This window comes from Leuresthes tenuis, unplaced genomic scaffold, assembly GCF_036924035.1.
Source record: "Leuresthes tenuis unplaced genomic scaffold, fLeuTen1.0.hap1 SCAF_6, whole genome shotgun sequence".
Classification (NCBI taxonomy): domain Eukaryota; kingdom Metazoa; phylum Chordata; class Actinopteri; order Atheriniformes; family Atherinopsidae; genus Leuresthes; species Leuresthes tenuis.
In genome coordinates this window covers 5,198,892-5,207,682 of record NW_027325360.1, presented here as the reverse complement: position 1 = coordinate 5,207,682, position 8,791 = coordinate 5,198,892, and positions in this window count along the sequence as shown.

Genomic DNA, 8,791 nt, shown 5'->3' with positions numbered 1-8,791 from the left:
GTGAAAACATCAATATAAGCACAACAATCCATATGCTTCCTCGTGACATCTTTGTATTTTAAAAAATTATTTGTTGTTTATCGTAGAAGGTGAAAAACTGAACCAGTGGAGCAGAAGTATATCTTTTTTTTAAATGATAAAATGCCGATCACTGTATCCTCCTTGGCCACATAGTGTAGAGTTTGTCCTCCACAGACAGATTAGATTCATCATGTTCTACGTGAGGCAGCTCGTGTTCGGTGGGTGGCCTTCTGCTGCTCTGCTGCTGCGATGTTGATGTGCACAGCGGGTACAGAGTGACCTCCACAGGATGAAAACTGAGCTGCAGTCTGTTCCTCCATCAAAACACAGGTAATTTATTTTCAAAGGAATCAGAGCTGAAATTCACAGGAATCAGAGCTTAAATGTTTAATGGACGAGAAATAGGGTGTTGAATGAGCTCATTCACTCAGCAGTTCGTTAGCAGGCTTCCTTTTATTGCCGCTCTCATGGTTAGATATTTATAATCTTCCACATTAATTCTCTCTTTAGCAGACAAGTGATAAATTATTACAAATTACTGCAGAATTCTCTTATTAATATCCTTGTAAATTTAGATTTAAAATGACTGAATGAAAACTCCACTGATTAATTGGTAGAGATTCAAGTAAACTAATACGAGAGCTTTAACAGTTTGTATCACTGGGGACTTCAACAGAAATGTTGTTTTTTTTTTTCTTGTAACATCTCTTGTAATAATAATTTCTCACTTTCGTTTAATTGATTCATCCAACCTGAATTTAACCTGGATACAAAAATCTTGAGGCTTCAAATTCACAGTATTCAGTTCACAGCAGCGAACACACAATAAACAATGTGTGTATCATAAAGAAATGACAACAAAAAGGTTTATTCTAAACATGAAAGATAAAGAAAGATTTGATATAAAACTATTTAGAGATCGCAGTCACGACGTCAGGACAGCATCAGCAATGGTCAGCCACAACGGTTGCAGCTAATATGTTTAAACTTTAGTTCTTTTATGAGACCAGCTTCTGGAGATTTAAGGGATTTTTGCAGCTGATTCCGAGCACAAAAAAATAACTGAGAGCAAGGTGATGACTGTCTGTGTCCGTCTTTATGATATGAAGGATTTTTTATCGTTACAAGTATTAAGCTTGGAAACGTCAGAAGCATTATGAGAAATGTAAGTGTGGTCTGAATGTAAAAGTGCCTCCTGAGAACTGTGTTAAAGGTTAATACATCACATATTAACCCTGTTTTTGCAAAAAAGCTGTGTTCAGTAGGTATCCACAGAGGCAGCTGCAGTCTGTCCTAAGAGCTAAAACGGCTTCAAACTGCGTGACGGGAAATATTTTTTAAGTTATATCAGTTATGAAATGTATCGCTTGGATTTTTGTGATAAGGTTGAAGAGTTCAGATACTTTAGTTTTGGGGGAATTTGGCTGTTTTTCAATTTTTCCCAAATCAGAAACTAATAAATACCTTAGGAGAGAGTCATTTCTTGTATTTCGTGTATCTACATGAAAATAAATCTGATCTTAATCTTTTCTATTAGCTACGTGCAACAAAAATCATGCTCCTGTATGCATTCAGGGGTTCACTGAAGCAGAAAAATGAAGTGATAGTGTCTTTTTTCACACTTGATCAAAGCGTAAGGTCACTGTCTGAAAGCCTGCTCTGTGTATCTAACGGAGAATTTTTTATTTGGTCTTTAGTTTGATAAACCTTTATTTGAACCTGTTAGATCTCAGCATGAAACTGCCGCGAAAACAATAGATACAGAAAAAAATGTGGATGCTGTGATGAAAACTGAACCAGTTCCCCTTTGCAGGATGCAGATTATAATTTGAGAGGTATTTGTTCAGCACAATTTATTATTAAAGAGTAAGTCACAAAAACACTGTTTGTAAGTGAGCTCAGCAACAGCATCTCAACAAAATCAATTCAGTTTAACAAAACACTCACTTGGTTAAACACAGAAATAATCAAAAGCCGTCAGAAAGGTAACTCAGACAATCAAAAGTTTCCCATATTGCAGCAACATGTTCTTGCTTCATATTTGTTTTCCCTCTGCAGACTGTTTCAAAGGACTGGAGCAGAAAACATGAAAACTTTCAGTCCATTTCTGTTCCAGCATTACTGACAGGCTGCACATCTTTATATCCTGATAAGTACATGTAACAATCATGAAAAGCCTCTTCAGGTTGGAAAAAAATACACAATTACATCGTTTTTCTAAAATCTAAATCTTCTTTAGGAAACTCAGGAAAACTAATCTGCGTTCTGTGTAGCACAGCACAAAGAGGATAACCAACAGTGCATATGTAGCTCCAAGCCGCAGTAAGTTTTATGATAAAGGTCTTATGTTGGCATTGTTCTTAACAGAAAGAAAGAAAGAAGTTACCTCGCATGCATCGCCTTTGTGTCATGAAGCTTAAATAGTTTGTCCGAGTGATGAGGATGGGCTTACCGTTTCTGATCCAGCAAGGATTATCAGTAAATTTCATCCAGCTGCAAAAAGTGCAACACATCATGCCGGTCGCCGCTGTTTGAGAGCATTAATCCCATTCCCAGCAGCAGCTAAGTGTCCTAAAACAACCACACTGCTCTCCTCCTTAATCTCTCCACTCTTGTATAAAAAAAAATTGTTTTTTTTCTTTGGAATCCCAGCAGGAATTATAAGTGAGAGAACCAGATGTGTCTCCTAGGACTTAAAAAGTACAAGGAAGCCTGCAGATTAAGATTAATGCTTTTCAATATTGTAATACAGATGAAACTTTCCAAAAACAAACAGAAAAACGTACAATTAGACTAAGCAGCAATGTCATTTCATTCCCAGAAAAAGCTCAGTAGCCCAGATGCTATTCAGACATTAGAATTGGAACATTTGTTGAAGCAACATTTCATTTTCATTTTTTAGTTTTAGATGTTTTGCTTCAAATACTTAAACTATTTCTTTTTTCCTTTTCAACTGTTTGTTATTCCTCTCTTCATAGTGGCACGGTAAACATTTACTCTATATTTAATATTAATATTTTACATTATCAACCAAACCTGAAGCTAAAATCAGTGAAACCATCTATACTATGACTGCACAACAAAAAGGCCTGCAAACGCATTTCTGTTCCAAATAAATCAAATGGGATCATGGAACATGGAAGATAACCAGATCTCTAAAAGTGTTAAACATAAGATAAACACGGGTTTGGGTTATTTTTGTTTTGTCCAGTTATGGAGGTTTTTACAAAGGTACCACACCTTAATCAGCTTGTTAGGGCAAGGGCTTGTTCTCACTCGTTTCTTGGAAAGGTCTTTGTAGTGTAACTAGGAAAAAAAGTTAACAAGAACAGTTCAGGTCAAGTCGACGACATCTGGAATAAATCTTCCAGGATTGCTAGAAGCGTACACGAACCCCTGTTTGACTGCAAAAATCCTTCAGGGAGCTGAATCGGGCAGTGAACTGTTCTACTCTGGAGTCACATGTGTGCATTTCTAAAAGAATCAGCATTCTGGTGGGTAGCTTCCACCAATAAACACCTAAACAAGTCTTGTGCATTTTAGCAAAATGTCCTATAGATCATTGTAGGTGACATCAAACTTTATAGCCAAAGGAACAAATGAAAAGAAGCCAGTGTTTCATGAAAAGAAAACCTTTCCCACTGTGGAGCAAAGAGGTGGATCTATCATGTTTTGGGCTTGTGTTGCTCTCAGCAGCACAGGGAACATTTCACTCAAACAGAGAGGGGAGGAGTCACTTAAATGCCAGTTAAAAAACACACAAAAAAAGGAATATTGAAAATCAACTGAGGATCTTGAACACATCTCAAAACCCACAACAGACAACTGGAAGTTGAACATCTGACCCTCATAGATCAAACTGTAGACCTAATCACAGTTGACAATCCCACAGGAGAACAGGGCATGCAGAATGGTATAATCTCTGCATTCCCCCACGCTGACACTCAGGCAACATGCACAGGCATCAGAGGTTGGTGCTGTGGCTGGATCTCAGACCACTCTTTTCGTCTTTACTTTTTCTCTGACTTTTTTCTCTGAAGTAAAAAGTAGAATTGGAGGCAGAGCCTTCTGTTATCAGGCCCCTCTCTGTGGAACCAGCTGCCAGTTTGGGTTCAGGAAGCAGACGCCCTCTCTATCTTTAAGATCAGGCTAAAAATGTTTCTTTTTGAAAAAGTTTGTAGTTAGGGGATGCCCACGTGACCCTGAAACATCCCAGAGTTATGCTCTATAGGCCTAGACTGCTGGGAGACCTCCCACGATGCACCTCTCCTCCCTCTCCATGTACATGCAACATTATCGTTGTCATTAACTAACTTATTTCTCTTACTCAGCAGGTGTCCCTGGTCTGGTGTTACAGTGTTTGTTGCCCCCTCTTTCCTGTCCTCTCAAACCCCAGCCGGTCATGGCAGATGGCCGTCCTTCCTGAGTCTGGTTCTGCTGGAGGTTTCTTCCTGTTAAAAGGGAGTTTTTTCTGTTACTTATCTTATGTTAGCTTTATTTTATTTCGTTCTATGTTAGTACTTTCCCTCTTGTACCAAAACTGTTGCACAGCAATTTCCCTCAGGATAAATAAAGCTTCTTGAATCTTGGCTCTTGAAATCTTATTAGCTTGAATTGGATTATATCTTTGAAGCGCCTTGAGATGACATTTGTTGTGATTTGGCGCTATATAAAAGTTGAAACCACATGGTTACGAGGAAGAGATCCTGTTTTGGTGTGAAAGACAGCCTAGTGAACTATTTTGGCTCAGAAAGATTACATATCTTTCATATTTTTTCTGGATTTAAGAAAAACATTAACAATCGGATATCTTTCAGGGTACCCAATCTTTTTAAGTCATTTGAAACTGTAACATATGGGGGAAAATTTTTTTTCTCTGTGAATATTTACTGAAATTGAATATCAGGATTGCTAGTAGATAATCTTCCCATTTGAAAACATCTGGGCAGATAAAAGGTGGCTCTTGTGGACAGTTCTGGTGGAAGTTAAAGATTAAATCGACTTGAAAATCATTTTAAACCACAGACTCAATTAATCCATAATATTTGACTCCTTACTCTCACGTGTGGCACAGAATTTTTCCTAAACCTGTTAATGTTCAGGTTTTCTTAAACAGTTGTAAAACAGATTGAAAATGGTCTTTTCTGCTTCTTCTTTTTCCTCAGCAGGTGCCTCTGTTTCAACCGATGCTCAGGGTATTTCTTTTCAAAAACACTTCCGAAGAGTATTTTCACACTCCTTCCCTCTGTGGCAGTCTGAGCTCACCCCCCACTCTGTGGGAAGAGCAGAGAGCTGTCCCCGGTGCTTTGTGTCAAGGCCTGAAGCCTGAGAGATCCAGACGTCCTCGATGTGAAAAGGATGGGAGACGAAGAGAAACTCTGTGTGACACAGAGGGGGAGGGGAAGGCAGGCCACATCAGACGACTGCCATGCTGCATCCAAGTGTCAGTGTCCCAAAATAGTGGCGAGCGACAACCAGACTGAAGACACCAAACAAACAACAGCTCTCAGATCAAGTAAACATCGGCTAACACACAAGACACGACAAACTGTGAAGACTCCCTCTGTCTTCCGGTCTTGTTAATCAGAGTTGCAGAGAAAGCAATCGGAGGAGACACCCGTCCCATTAGAGGAGGCCGTGGCTGCCTCTCCCCTACTTTCACCAGGGTCCTTACAAACACTTTGCTTTAGAAAAACGTTGACAAGCTCCCTCTGTGCAGTGCTGTGCGGACACAGAGGACAGAGTCTCGTCTCCAGCAGATGTCTTGTGGCGCCAACTATAAATAAAGCCAATGAGACCAGCCGGCCACTGACGAGCACAAGCCGCAAGGCCGTGTTAGCTTTGCAAAGGGCCTGTCTAGTCTTGGCATGGCAAGCGGGCTAACATTTGGTGGACCGGCATCGAAGCCTGTGATGCCTGTGAGCTTTGTGTTCAGGCTTTTAGAGGAAAATAATGATGGTAGCCTTAAAGTTGAGCTTTTATCAAAGGTATTTTAATCCAAGGGTAGCTTCCAGTAAAGCACACTGACAAGGCTCAGCAGAGGAAACAAAATCATGGATGCAGTGGAAACGCTGTCATAGATAATTTCTTCTATTTGCAGTCATGTGTAGTCAACTCAACATGAGTTAAACATCTGTAAGAAGAAGCATAACGCCTCGTGCATTTAACATAACATAATGTGCCATTAAATGTGGTGCAACAGTCGGAGAGGCGCACATCAGTGTAGCTTTGTGTTTCATTGATGACCCTGACAGTTCCAAAGGACTTTGGCAGCCCGGGGGCCTGTCTGTCTCCATTTAAACCAGTTTAACAGCGCCTTGTTTGGAAAGGAGAGACTATCACCTGCCAAGACAGTGTAACCAGCTGCAATTAAGATGTAGTGCAGTACCATTTTATTGTGCATTTCATTGTCAGAAGTGTCCACAGTTAGTGCTTCATTACAAAAAAATATCCCCAGCAGGTTGTAACATAAAACACTTTGCAGTATCTGTATGATAATCATTACAAATGTAATCTTTTCAGTTGATAAAAAAAGCTCATACACAAATCATTTCTTGCTTTTAAAAGAAACATTCAGAGTATAAGTAGGAACTCTTTAATTTCATGTGTCATTGCACACCGCCTAAGTGCTCAATTACCTCCAGCCACGTTTCTCCATGTTTGGTCTGACAGAAAAATGGAGGGCGGCGATCAAAGACAGAGGTGTATAAAAAAAAGGGGCCAGCGACAGATTGTCACTGTGAATCAGTGAAGAGTCAGAAAGAAGGTGGAGTGGGAGAGGTGGAGTTGTCCTTGTGAGGAAAAACATAGTTGGAGTTCACAAGATTCAGTGCATGTGAGAGGTGTGTCCTCTACATGGCTGCATCCCACTGGGCTTTCTAATATGAATTATTTCTGACCTTTCTGACATAAATGTACTGATAGTAAAAGAGCCATCAGTACATATATTGCTTATCTAAACAGTGACAAGTGCACTGAGAAGTCTGAGTGGACTCTTGTGGATGTGGGGCAGAAATTTAGAGCGTCGCACAGGTAGCCCTGCTGATGAAATGAGCATGATTTGGCCTTAAGACAAGCCTCTAGAATCCAGTCAAGCTTAATAACTTAAATTATTGTGTATCCCAAACTACAAAGTCCTGAATACAATCATGTTAAGATCGTGCACACATTTTTTCAGTGCACAAATAGATTCCAGTTTTAACTGGAAAACAGGGCAGAAACTCTCTGAAGTATTACAGTGCTGTTGAGATGTTGGATATTCTTCCAGAAAAAAAACTAGAAACTGTCATTTTAGCCTCTCAGTTTGAGCTCATGTTGAACAGATTTAGAGCTGTCTGAGGTGAGGGAAATTCACACAAAGAGAAATGGGACTGAACAGCTGTATCAGTCCTCACTGATCAGTTTCACAGCTTCATTCTTGGCCTAATTTCTTTATGGCTGCATCAAATAATGAGGGGGATGTACTTTTTTTTTCCAAAGGAAAGTGGGGGGTTTTGGACAGCTTTCAGCCCACCTCAGCAAACGCAATCAAACGTTTACTATGCTCTTGTTTCAGCATCCACATGAAATTCAGTGTCATCAACAGGAATGTCCTCATTTCTCTCCTGTTCTCGTTGCTGGAACATGTTTGTTACACGTTGTTCAAGACGGACCTGACGGACCTGCACAGACCTGACATCACAGTATATTTTGTTGGCTACACAATCTTTTGCTAAATTTCGAAGTCATACACAAATTGTGAAGGTCGCTCACAAAAGAGTCAATTCAGCATTCAATCAGCGGTCACAAATTACAACATGTAAATGCTTCAAAGGTGTGATTTATACGTTCCAAATTCTGACCTTAGATTGGTCGAGGGCAGGGAGAAAGCTGGGAGAAGAAAGCAACAAACATTGTCGAGAGCAGGATAAAGAAAGTACAACCCAGACTGAGCAAACTGAGCAGAATTTGATTGAACTTTTGCAAGAGCACTGATACCTCTTAAATGTTTCCACTGTGCACCTATTCTTACATCATTTTACTTCTAATTTTGGTGACAAAAAGTCAAATAAGTGTCAAAAACCAAATTTAAAAAAAAATCTTACTAAAATAAACTTTTGCATTTGGAATTGGGCATATTGGACACCTTCTTGGCCAGATGTACCCTTCACTGGTTCCAAAAGCATCAAGATGGTGATGATGGTGATGATGTCCACTGCTTGAATAGAGTCTATGCTTCAAAGCAGCGGCAGACACTCAGGTGGAAATCCATTGCTATTGTACACAGAGAACGAAAAATTGGGAAAAGATCAGAAAAGTTGAATAAATGTCAAACAGTTTGACACATTCAGGCCCTGAATATGGGGCTTTTAATGGTATCATGAAGGGAGTTTGGAAATCATTTCAAGATTATTTTAAAAAGTCGACATTGTAAAAATCTTATAGTGTTGCTATGTTTTTTGGCTTTTTTCCTATCCTATTCTTTCCTATAAATCCATTAATAATGTGTGTAACAGCAGGAGCTTCTTAATGTTTGCCCTTGCATGTACAAGTTAGCGTCTTAACTTGGCATGGCAGCTGACACTTTAGCAGAGTGAATGTGCTGAGAGGTGTATTAGAAGTGATAATGAAGAACACACTTTCACTTGAGAATGAGGCAATTAATGTGGGGGTGTAAACAGCAGAGGGAGGAATGAGTGTGACTTTCCTCCTGAGGGAATCCACCGACATCTCTCACACCTGAGAGGTCTGTGGGGGGCTCCTCATCTGATGAGAATTCCTGATGACAGTC